The 12,694-nt window shown below is 38.3% G+C and overlaps 1 long non-coding RNA gene across 1 annotated transcript; it reads left to right on the top strand.

Moving 5' to 3' along the window:
• The first annotated feature begins 4,163 nt into the window (after window positions 1–4,163).
• LOC307191158 lies at window positions 4,164–11,777 on the top strand. Its single transcript, XR_013829626.1, has 3 exons — window positions 4,164–4,284; window positions 9,928–10,001; window positions 11,660–11,777. It is a non-coding gene; the product is annotated as an uncharacterized lncRNA (long non-coding RNA).
• The last annotated feature ends 917 nt before the right edge of the window (window positions 11,778–12,694 follow it).

The following is a 12,694-nucleotide window of genomic DNA, read 5'->3' as shown; positions in this document are numbered from 1 at the left end:
AACATACATAGTGTGATTTTAAGGTTTCTGGAACCTTAGGTAGGTCTTCCTATAATGCTACATAAAGTCTCCATATTTGTATCACAAACAAGTCCAATTTGGGATTCCAATGGCTCCACAACGTCCTTGAAAAAAATGCCAACATTTACCGAAAAGAAATAACCATCTTGATTACATATTAACTGGAAGCAGTATTGACAGAGATTAAATTTCAGAAAAAGAAATTCACATAGAAAATTGTGCAATGGAGAAAATAGCTTTATGGGATGAATTAAAATATGATGTACAACGATGTGTAGATAAATAGGTATTTTTTTCAGGACATTTAATTTATGTCTTGGACTGTAGGATTACCTTGGCAAAATCTGCAGCACTATGTACACAGGATTTTGCTCCAGAAGCTGGCAGTTGCTGGGAGTATGAGTCCTTAAAAATCTCTCATTTGAAAAATTAGACTTCAGGGATACAGCAAACTTTTACAATGATGTCTGTCCAGGAACAAATATGAAGTTTTCTAGGTTATGGATTATCCAGTACATGAAAACATGATGAATCCCGTATTTGAATGTGGACATTTTATGCTTGTGTATGTTAAGGGGGATGTCCTAACAATACTAGTTGCAGTTTCTCATGTTTTCAGGTGTCATGAGCCCATAGTTTTAAACTTTACCCTGCTCTATCAACCGCAACCTAATTGCAGAACCATAAAATTTATGAACTGAGTATTCCATTCCTCATTAGAAGTTACTCCTTTTAAAGTTTTATGGTTCATATTATAGTTTTATGGTGTCAAGTTTCCATACATGTTCTGACAGAACCTGAATTTTTGCTCTATGGCCATTATCCTCTAAATTTTCTATAACTTTCACACATGGAAATACCTTTGTCAAATCTCCAGGACTTTTTTTTTTTCATTAAAAACAGGCAGATAAAGGTTATATTAGTGAGTCCTCAAAAATGTCCCCTGTCTGTGAGTGAACGAAAAATGTCATTATTGTATGGGGTATATCTGTTCACAAATTCATGGTTATAATTTGCTATATATTATTCTTAGTACAAATTTTAAGGTTGCTGCCCATATCACTGGAGATACTAATTTGGCACAGTGTGAAATTATGAACTGCTGTATTTTGTTAATGTTGGGTCAGCAATTTGCATAATTGTGATTTCTTCTAGGTTCAAACTTTAGCATCCATACCTGTACTTGATCTAGTTGGACACTAAAATTAATTTGTTTACTAATAACTTTTTCTAATAATGAATATAATATGTATTATATTAGGATATACTTATCTATCTGTGTATATATATATATATATATATATATATATATACTGATTATTTCTAGTCTTTCATAAAAGGTATTTTCTATCCACTCTCAGTGCCCCTATTTGGGCAAATATCTAGTTTTTTCATACTTAATCCAGCAACCTCTACTCTAGCTATTATATATTAGGTATCTAATGCTATGTAATAAATTACCTATAAATCTTAGCAAATTAGAACAACACAATTTTATTATTTCACAGTTTCATGGGTCAGGAAGCCGCAGAACTGAGTGCCTTTGGCATATGTTGTCTTGTAAGGTTGTAGTAAAGCTGTCGCCAGGGCTGTTGTCTCATCTGAAGGCTCAACTGGTGGAAGATTCCCTTTTAACCTCACTCACATGGTGGTTTTCAGTTCGCACTACTTTCCTGGCTAATTTTGAGTGACTTCAGTTCCTCACACATGGGGCTCCCCAAAGGCTGCTTGTCATGACATGGCAGCTGGCTTTCCCGGAGTAAGTGATTCAGTAAAAAGTGAGTGAACCCCAAATTGAAGCTGCAATGTTTGTATATGCTAATCACCTCAGGAGTGACGTACCATCTCTTCTGCTGTATTCTATTCATTAGAAATGACCACACTCAAGAGGAGAAAATTTATTCTCCATCTCTTGAAGGGAGGCATAAAAATGTGTTTGTGGGCACATTTTTAAAACCACCAGACCCATTCCATGTGTTACAGTCACAGTGATCATCCGTCAAGGCTACTAGGTTGAACATTCTATGGTATCTTGTTTTTCTAGTATATCAAATCTTACCTGTATTCAGCCTATGCCTGGCAAAGCTGTATATCATCCAAGCTAGAGAAGGAAAGTAACTTTAATCTTGTATTTCTGATGTAGTTAGATGTGTGTGTATAGAATAATCAACCGCCACATTATTCAAATACAGTATCATAGCAGGAAATCTAGGAAGGCATACACGTCTTCGGGGGAGTTTGCATTCTTACACTACGTAGTGATGACAGCTTATATTTATTTTCTTCTTATTGTCTGCTGGTCATTGTTCTTAACACTTTAGGTGCTTTATTTCACTTAATTCTCAGATCAGCCCTAAGTAGGTGCTATCATATTCCTTATTTTATGTATAAGGAAAGATAGGTTTAAAAGAGTTAAGTAAATTACCCTCAGTCTTAGCTAATAAGGAGATATACAAAGATTAAAATACTGTCTTATCTCCTAATCAACAAACTCTTCCTTCTTGAATGTTACCAAAGGGATGTGTCCATGGTTTGACATGTCTCCATACATCAGTTAGAAGAGCTTTCTTCTACCACCACAAGACTTGTGTAACTCTTGACTAACTTGTGTAACTCATAGATAACCTCCATAAATTTTCCTAGTCCCCTCACATAAGTCCCCTGAGTTAAGCACTCTCTTAAAACCACAATGTTAAAAAAAAAAACACAATGTTAAAAAAGTTAATAAAGGTGTCTGTTGTGTTTGAGGAATAAAAAGAAAGCATAGAAATGATTAACTAGCCCTGACAACAAGGAAAGAGAATGAGACAGGTAATAGGAAAGCCAGAAAGAAGAAAACTTTTTCAAGGTGGTGACCGTGTGAAGATAAGAGTGCTAATTCTATGGGATCTCTTTCTCAACCTGACACTGGAAGTTTGGCCACCTTTGCATACAAATTTAGGATGTAAACATCAAATGAATGTGAAAAAAAATATAAATGGGAGAATCTTATTTGAGTCCTTCCTTATTTACATGAGTGTACCTTTCGTATCAGGTGTAAACTCTTTGATCTTGGAAATACTTGTTCATATCTTGTAAGCTGAGTCTGAGACATACTATGCAGCTAGATTCAGAAATAAAACTCCATGTTTGTCTAACTTCAAAGTCGATATTGTTTCACTGTAACAAACTGTCTTTCTAAAAATAAGATAAAAGGATGGTTATATTCTCTCAGAAGAAGCAGGATAGACCCTGCTTGGACCCCACATTCGATCTGGTTGTCAAGACTAATGATACCACACAGGCACCAAAAGGAAATGAAAAGTCTTATTACTTACGTGATGAGGCTTTCATGGGAGGTCAGGACTGGCCTCCAAAGCTAGTCCGAACATGGCTTGACAGAGCAGGGAAAAAAGATTGGCTTGGAGTTTTGATGGTGTTTAGGGAGTGAGAATGCAGTGAGAGTTCCCACACTGGCATGGGCTGGTGTGAGTTTAAACTTCCACAGGCAGTAAAGGAGGGAGTACCCAAGATTTCTTATCAACCTGACAAGATGTTCAGCCACAGAGGAAAAGGGAAGTAGGAAGCTTCAAACGTGACAGCACTCAAACATCAAAAAACGGATTCAGACTCTTCATTCACTCCTGATGTTTGACTGATGACTAATATGTACTATATTTTAGTTCACTGAATAGGAACTTGTTTAAGTATGTCATTATTGTGCTTTTGAGGCCTAAAGCCAGAGGCCAGTAACGGAGGTAAAAGTTCTGTTGAATGTCTGTTCAAGAGCCCCGCACTGTGGATTCTGGGAAGCGAAGTGAGTCACTATTGATAATGCATGGAACTCCAAAGAGAGTAAAGAGTGTCTTGATGAGAACTTGTTTTGTGACTTTAATATGTACAGAGATATATGTAATTTTGATGTATATGTCAAGGATCTGTAATGCAAAAAATTCCCAGAATTCTTCACCCCAAAGTGGGCAACCTTGGACAAGGAATTGTATTGATGATACTGGCCAGACCAGACAGCGAGATTATTGGCAATAACCCAAGAGTCAGTAATAGTGTACAGATGAGGCTGACTTTTAGCCAGGGGATCAGTGCTAAGATGATTACCTGAAATTTGGCCAATTGTGCTAACCTTTGTGTTTGTCTTTTATCAGGGTCGTCGTGTGATGAGGAATATAAAGCAGCAGCTTTCCAGTGAGCGTGGTGTTGATACCGTCAGTCAACTGCATGAATTCTCATTGCTGCTCACCCAGTTTATCCCAAGGGACTACCCAGGTACACAAGGGGCTAAGGAGAGCGGTGGCTTCCTCTGGAACCATATGGGGACCTTAATGGGTGGGGCGACAGCGTTACAATTTTAGTTATCCACTCTGAGTCACTATTCTTTCCAAGTTAAACAACAATCTAAACTGGGCTGTTAAATGGAGAATTAGTGGGGATAATCACCCCTTTTCTCACTAGGTCTTGTATAATGGGTTTCAATTTTTGAAAATAGTATTTTACTTTACTTTCGATTGTGTTAACTACTTTAATGGAGGACAAGGAGGTAGGTATGTCCGTGGAGTCTGATTGTGTCTAGTCAGTTTGTAAGTTGCCAAAAACTTAATTTGATTTTAATTTATTACTCATTGCATCATGTTGTCCACATCCACTATGCAATATTTTAGGGCTATGGATGTTATGATCTTGGGAATTTAGGCAAGACAATAGTTCCAGTGGTTAAGGTGAGACATACTTGTTTATCCTTTATTTTACACTTGGGAACTCCCCCTAGACTACAGGTAGTACCTTGTTTAAATTTAGTGGAATCTCGGTATAACTGTAATTTGTGCCTCAGTAATGATTAAGGCCATGAAGTTTTTCCAATTGGTGCCTTTCAGCAGATTTAACATCTTAATTCAGGATCTGTTTTGTAGATGTGCCCAAGCCAATCATTGCCCTTCCATTTTTTGTTGTAGAAATTATGTTAGTAAATTTTGGATTTCTGACTCAGTCAATTTGTGGACCTCTGTTTCAATTTTTTTTTCTAATTTCCTCATTTGCCTATGCAGGTTTCTGTTTTTCTTTTCTCTCTCTTGCTCTCTTTCTCTCTCTTCTTTTTTTTCTTTCTTTGGTGGTTACTGGATGAACTTTCAGGAGACTCCTTTTACCCTCCTATTATTTGTAAATCCCTCCAGAGAGTCTCACATCAGCATCATCAGGTTTAAGGGTATCCTCCATGGAAACGTTTAACCCATTGGTTGTGCCCCAGAGTTGCCATAGGTGTCTGTCTCTCCATATAACCTTGAGGATAAGGATGTTTTCTGGAATTAGAGGTATAGGCAGCAGTAGCAGCAAAGGCATTGTGTAGAATCATATTGAGATATCAGCCTTTGGGACCGCAGGCCTCAGTAAGTCAAGCCTTCACATGATTACTTCTCAAATAGTGCTTTCATCCTCCACATTGGACAACTGTCCAATGTATTGGACAGAGCACTCTGTGAAACAGGGGCCAACCTGTGAGATGCATAACCAGCTGGTCCCAGAAGAAGGGTCTTTCCTTAGGGTCTAGTAACAGTCTCAATTTATGGGAAATCAAGACACATGATTCAATCCAAGACACAGAAAAGTCTGGGAATAGACACGTGATCCAGAGCCACAATAAAGAGAATCCAATCCCATACTCCTGCCCCTAAATGTTAGTAATTAAAAATGCTAGCTTAGGTGAGTTAAATTTGTCACAGAGGCTTGGTAGAACTCAGCAAGTGCAGCACAAAGCAGCACAGCTCAAAGTGCTTGGTCGTCAGCAGGCAGCAGAGCCAGTTAGCAGGCCATACCAGGAGAGAAAGACCACTGGTGGGGATTGCCATAGTCTAGACCGTCCTGCTCATAATGCCGTAGTTGTCATGGCCACTGTTAAGACAGAGCATGGGCCTCCACTCAAAATCTGGTTCAGCTGTCAAAACTTATGGAACCCCCCCTTCACCTCACCCCCACCCAACAAATGCACGTGCACCACGGGAATACAAAAGCGTTCGCTACTTATATAAGGAAGATTTATTGACACGGCAGGGCAGTCTTCCAAAGCTGGTCCAAAATGACTTGAGAAAGTAGAGAAAGGTGACTGGCTTGAGATGTTTATGGTGTTTAGGGGATGGGGCCAGGGTTGAAATTTCCTGTGTCAGTAGAGATTTGTGTGGTTTAAATTCCTATTGGCACCCAAGGAGAGAGCACCTAGGTTTTCTTGCCAGATGTGGGAGAGAGGAAAAAGGGGAAGGGGTGAGACTTAAATACTGATGACAGTCAAATGCCAAAAACTGGAGTCAGACTTCGTATTACAAAGATAAAGGCGTTTCATCATTTTATTAAGAGTTTAGAGTATGGTGGTCAGTACTGACCTATATGCACAGATTCATGTGATCTTACAGGAGCAGGGAACAATCTAAGCTTTATAAAAGAATTGACCAGAACTTGTCAATTTGGGTAATACTGCTAAATGACCAGCAAAGTCTTTGTGGCAGACCCTTTGTGAAGGTGACAATAACTTCTCTGCCAAGCATGCCTGTTTCCAATGTGATTTTGTTGCCTCCTTACTTCGTAAAAAGATGGAGTCTACTTCCTCTCCCCTTGAATCTGTGCTGACTTGATTTGACCAATAGAACGTAGAAGTGACCAAGAGTTACTGCCCAGGCTAGATATTTTCCCTCTCTTGGAACTCAAAACTGTCATGCTGTGTAGAAGTCTAGTCTAGTCTATTGTAGGATAAGTGGGCCTGTGAAGGAAAACAAGGACACTCAAGATGACAGTCGGCAACAACTACTTGACATGCAAGTGAGGCTTCCAGCCATAGCCTAGCCATCAGATTGCAGTCACATGAGTGATGATAAGCAAGGCCAGATAAAGAAACTCCCAGATGGACAGCTCACGGAGTTATGAGAAGTTAATAAATTGTGCTTGCTTTAAGCCACTAAGTTTGGATGGGCTTAGATGCATAACAGTAGCTCACAAAGGCATTCTTAAAAACAATTCCGTCAGCGTGGACTTTGAAATAAACGGATGTAAACCTATGTACCAACAAAGAGAGTCCCATGCAGCAGACACTACCTACCTTCAATAATCTGCATGTGTAAATGTTCAGGAATTTGGGATAGACCTATGCTTAAAACTGTGTCCCTATTAAGAATGCAGGAATTCTTTATAATTATATTATATATCTTAATCCAATTCAGTTTATCAAGCTCTCAGATTATACTAAGCTTATGTTAGTAGATATAAAATAAATCCATGTCATTAAGAAACAGATTCATTTTCTTTTAAATAATCTAGAGCTCACTAAAGAGGAAATTTTAGAAAAAGAAGTGGAAGACAGACTACATATTTTCTGCCACCTGGCCCTAGGGGAACCAATTGCTGAGAAGAAATCCTACATGGATTGAAGGAAGTCTGTGAGGTGTAATCTTTATTGTCAGCTTCCTTCTCCCCCCTTTCCTCTTCCTTCCTCCTTCATCCATCTTCTTTCTCTGCACTGTTCTGTGCTCCATTGTCCAGGTAGGTTCTGCTTAAGGGAAGGTAGAGTGAGAGGAAGTCCAGGGATTTTATTCACTCCCGGCTTCTGCCTCAGCCCGGGGTTCTGGCTAAGCTTTGAGGTTAGAACGGAAGAAAGAACTGCCCTGAAGCTTTCTTGGGGCGCCTCTAACACCTTTGCCTCCTCTGCCGGCCTAAGGTTGCTAATGGCTTCCCACTGTTGATATTCCCTGGGCGAGTGAACCATTAAGCTTCCCTCAAGCCTCTCCAGGCTTCTGTAAATGTTCCTTTCGCAACACACAGCTCCTCAGTTAAACCCTTTGGGTCTGCCATGTTTTTCTTGCTGACACCTTGGTTGTTAAAATGGCCAAGAAATATCTGTAAGTGAAAAAGTTTGTGGAAAAGCAGTGTAATGAAAACAAACAAAAAAAAGTTACTTAGAATTAACCACCTTTGACCCTTCAACCCTTCTAGGCATTTTGAAGAGAATCCACAGAAAATCTTCTATTTATGAGATAAGCCATGAGAGAGGTAAATTGCTCTAAGGAAGGAAAGAAACGGCAGGCAATGGGGATACTTGTGAATGAGGGAGTGGGTAGCTAAAGCCTGGGGCCTGCAGAAGCTGGAGGCGGGAGACAAAGCAAGAGAGACACGGCAGTTGGAGTGAGCGGTATTTTGGGGATACCTTCATTTCCCCAAGAAATCTCCAGCAATATTTTGCGCTATTTTTCAGTGTTTCTCAAATCTAATCTAATTCTTAGATGTGAAAACATGCCGGAATAGGTACCAAACTGAGTGGAATTCAGATTGGGGAGTCACAGTTAAGAGCTGGCTCACAAGAGGATGCATAGAATAATCTCATCTGTGTAAAAATAACAAAATCTATGGCAGCAGATGTACAGAAAAGAAAAGTGAAGAGAACAATGTGCATTGTACCTTGATAGTGGATGTCTTTTTAGGAGGACAAGAGGGTGGAACTGTGAGGAAATGAGCATCTGTATCTATCGATCTATTTTTATTTCTGCAGAGTCTGGATTTTGTAAATTCAACGTGAGTTAAGTTTCCAATCAGAAAAATAAAACAGCAAAGATGGTACATGATAAATATTTGACACATCTTCTTGGTTGTGTAGGGAAGGACTGCAACGTCCTTAGGGAATTAAGGGAGACTCCTGGCTGGAGTGTTGAGAGAGATGGTATCTAGTCTGATAGGTAAAATGTCCTGAACATTGTGTCCAGCACAGGTATTGTGACATCGGATTTAATCCTGAAGGCACATCTACCCAGAAGGTATTATTATCTCCCTGTTAAGAATGAGGAACATGACACTGGGGAGGCTGAACTACTTGCTGAAGTGCACATAACCTGGAAGTGTCAGAAGTGGGATTTGAACCTGTTTCTGATTTTTTCCAGAGTCTGACATTAAATAGCTTCACTCTATGCTTCCCCTTGAAATTCATGAATGTTTCATGGATGAGTGCAGATATAATATAAAAGAAAAATTAATGATTGTAGATTAATTTTAGTTGAGCAGAGATCAATGTTAAAAGAGTAAATACGTGTGCTATAACCTTAATTGACCATGTTAATTTACAGAGTTGCTTGTTCTACTTAAAACGTCTTGAAATAATATGAGTTACTTCATCAATTTACATATATATTATTTCCCTCTTTTCCCTCTTCCATTAGAGGGTAACTAACAAAGTAAGTTTGGGTACATCACACTATGTAATAATTAAATTGATGTGTTTGTAATTTTCTGATAATTTTTTTGCAAGAGTATGTTAAAAAGAATGCAACTGAATATTGTCAGATAATTCTCTAATGCATCATTTCTTTTTTATGCATCAACTCATCTGCACGCAATGCTTTCTCTTAACGTCTAGGTGGCAGCAGAGGTACAATTATAAATATTTAGCACACTCGACAATTTGCTCATGAAAAACAGAAAACTTTAAAAATCTTGAAGTCTGATGAAGAAATTACATAAGGTTAAAATCGATAAGTGATTTGTGTATTAGAGTATGTTTGGTAATCATTTCATATTATTTATGGTATAAAAATGTTCACACTTTTAATTTCAAGGGACTACACCTCAATATAGATAACAGTTAATGATATTTAATATACAATAAATTCATTGAACTAAATTTTTCACTTTTTTCAATTCCTAGATTTGTGAACACCTTTAAACTCTTGTAGGAAAATGCTAAATAGGGTGAGGTTGAGTGAGAAAAAGTTTTGAGACCATATGAGTTAAGAAATGCTAACATTGATTCTGCCTCTTAGATGCCTCAGAGCAACCTGCAATTCTGTTTAGGAGATTAAAAGCATCAACTCTAGCAGATGACATCTTTAAAAGGTATTGTAAGATAGCCCCTCACTAATTACTCATCGGTCGCACCATCTATTTCAGGTACTGTTGGATTGAATATAAAGGAAAAGGAAAAACGAGACAGTGTATTAACATAAAGTACATATTCCAACCAGGTAACGTTGACTCTTTGATTTGGTCTTGCTAAGAATAGACTGTTTCCTTCACATCCACTAAACTGCTTCCTCTGTGTCCTGGCAGAGGCAGCAGGCAGGCTCAAAACGGGGAGCTGAGGATGGCTAAGAAGAGGGTGATGTATGAAGGTGTGGGCATGGTATAGGACAGTACCACAAGTTGGGGAGTAACAGACAGGAGTCTTATGAGCCTTAGATTTGAAGGGTCAGTGGAGTGAGGTTAGGGACCCTGAGCCAGTAGCTGACACTGTGATTGAGGGCTGCTGGACAGGAGCTGAGGTTTTTAAGGATATCTAAAGACATGCAGCCAGAAGAAGCCAGGAGAATAATGACCATATTTCACTCTCCTTCTGGCTGCAGATCCTCTGCTAAGGCTTCCCTTTCATTGAAACCGACTTGATGTCATTGTATAGGGGGAACCACTGATCAGAGTTTATAAATATCAGCTTCCATAATGCAGGAGGAGGGTAAATAGAAAATATCCTGTATAATCACTGCATTAGTGTGCTAGGCCTGCCGTAACAGAAAACCACAGACTGAGTAACTTAAAAGACAGAAACTTCTTGTCTCACAGTTCTAGAGGCTGGAAGTCCAAAATCAAGGTGTCAGCAGGTTTGGTTTCTACTGAAGCCTCTCTCCTTGGCTTGTAGATAGCTGCCTTCTCCCTGTGTCCTCATGTTGGTCACCTCTCTGTGTCCTAATTACCTCTTTATTGGATTAGGGCTGACCCTAATGACCTCATTTAACTTTAATTAATTATTTGAAGATCTTATATTCAAATGCAGTCTCATTCTATGGTACTGGGGGTTAGAACTTCAACATAGAATTTGGTGGGGCACAATTCACTGCCTAACAACCACCAACTATGTGATCACGTGAAAACAAAGGAGACTTTGTGGTAGCTATGGTACTGAGGAGACAATAATGGTAATAGTCATAAAAACTGAGAAACCAGTATTATAATAGTTGTGACTTACCATCATAATTTTAAAACTCCTTGAATTTAACTTGAAAAATTGTATAATGTACTTATTATCCATCTATTCCATAAATATTATATAACAATGTTAATAATCAGAAAGGTGACTAACACAAATACTGATAAACCACATAGAGAAAATCACTGAATTCTTTGATTTCAATAAACAAATGATCTGTTCAAATGTGCTTCTAAATATCCATTGTCCCAGGTAGAATCAGAATGCTCTGTACCTTGATGTAAAATATAGTCTTCTGACCACAATATGCTCAAGAATGTGCCTCAACAAAACTGTGCACTAGGCCAAGGTTAATTTTCCACCAACACTGAGGTCCTCATGTTTGAAATCTGTTAAGAAAATATTTGACAAATAGATTTTATACTTAGTAAAATGGTAAAGTTTAATGTGCTATCTCATTTGCATTCAACAGGGGCCAACGCCTTAAACAAGAATTTCCCAAATTCTGATTTCAGAATACCAGTATTCTAAGAGATATTAATCTACATATCCTTTAAAAAAGGATTCTCTGTAGATAAAATACAGTTAAAATAATGAACTACAGAAATTTGAACAAAATTCATATTTTTAGAGCTTTTTAAAGTGTGTTTTCATATTTAAGGTTCTAATAATACAAAAATTTTTCTTATCCTTGCCTTAAAGCAAATAATCAAATAAAACAGAGGAACATCAGCCATCACTAGGCAAGATATGAAGGAAACAAGGGCTTTTCCAGGCCCTGATATTGTTCTAGAACCTTCTATCAAGTCCTTGTAATCCCAGGCAAAGTGCTAATGGTTGGCAAACATGCACCCAGTCAGGTGAGTAAAGACCCTTTATGCTGTGCTAAAGAGCACAGGGAAAGAGTGTACTTGACATCAGGGAACACCTCCATGCTGAGAATTCAACAACAACAAAAAACCTTTTACAAAAGATCAACTTCTGGCTCAGATGACAATTAAAGAGGATCTTTGTTGAATTCAGGAATGTGACTTGATAATAAAACCCATTCTTTCTGGAAATGCATTTAAAATCTCCCTGACTGGAAAGTTTTTTAGGTCTCTTTCTGTCTTGGCAACCTAGCAGACATTTAGAACATTCTATTGCACTTAATATTGTCAATTTAATGCACCAAATTCAAATTTCAGTAATAAAATCACATAATAATAAATGTAGAATACACTAGAAAGTCAGCTCTGAAACAGTGGCCTCAGTTTTCTCTTTAATTTAACTGTCTCAGTCTGATCTTACAGGGCAATAATATGACTGCCATGTTAAAGGGTAGATGTAGAAGAAAGGGAAGGTAGTGTAACGTGTTCTAGGTCCATCCACATCTCTACAAATGACCCAATTTCATTCCATTTTATGGCTGAGTAATATTCCATTGTATATATGTGCCACATCTTCTTTATCCATTCATCTGTCAGTGGGCATTTAGGTTGTTTCAATGACCTGGCTATTGTCAATAGTGCTGCAATGAACATTGGGGTGCATGTGTATTTTTGATTTATGGTTTTCTCTGGGTATATGCCAGAGTATATGCCAGTATATAGTGGGATTGCTGGGTCATATGGTAGTTTTATTTTTAATTTTTTAAGGAACCTCCATACTGTTCTCCACAGTGGCTGTATCAATTTACATTCCCACCAACAGTGCAAGAGGGTTCCCTTTTCTCCACACTGTCTCCAGCGTTTATTG

The sequence above is a fragment of the Stenella coeruleoalba genome (assembly GCF_951394435.1).
Source record: "Stenella coeruleoalba genome assembly, chromosome: 1".
NCBI lineage: Eukaryota > Metazoa > Chordata > Mammalia > Artiodactyla > Delphinidae > Stenella > Stenella coeruleoalba.
The sequence above is the reverse complement of the archived record's forward strand: the minus strand, read 5'-3'. Positions and strand labels throughout refer to the sequence as shown.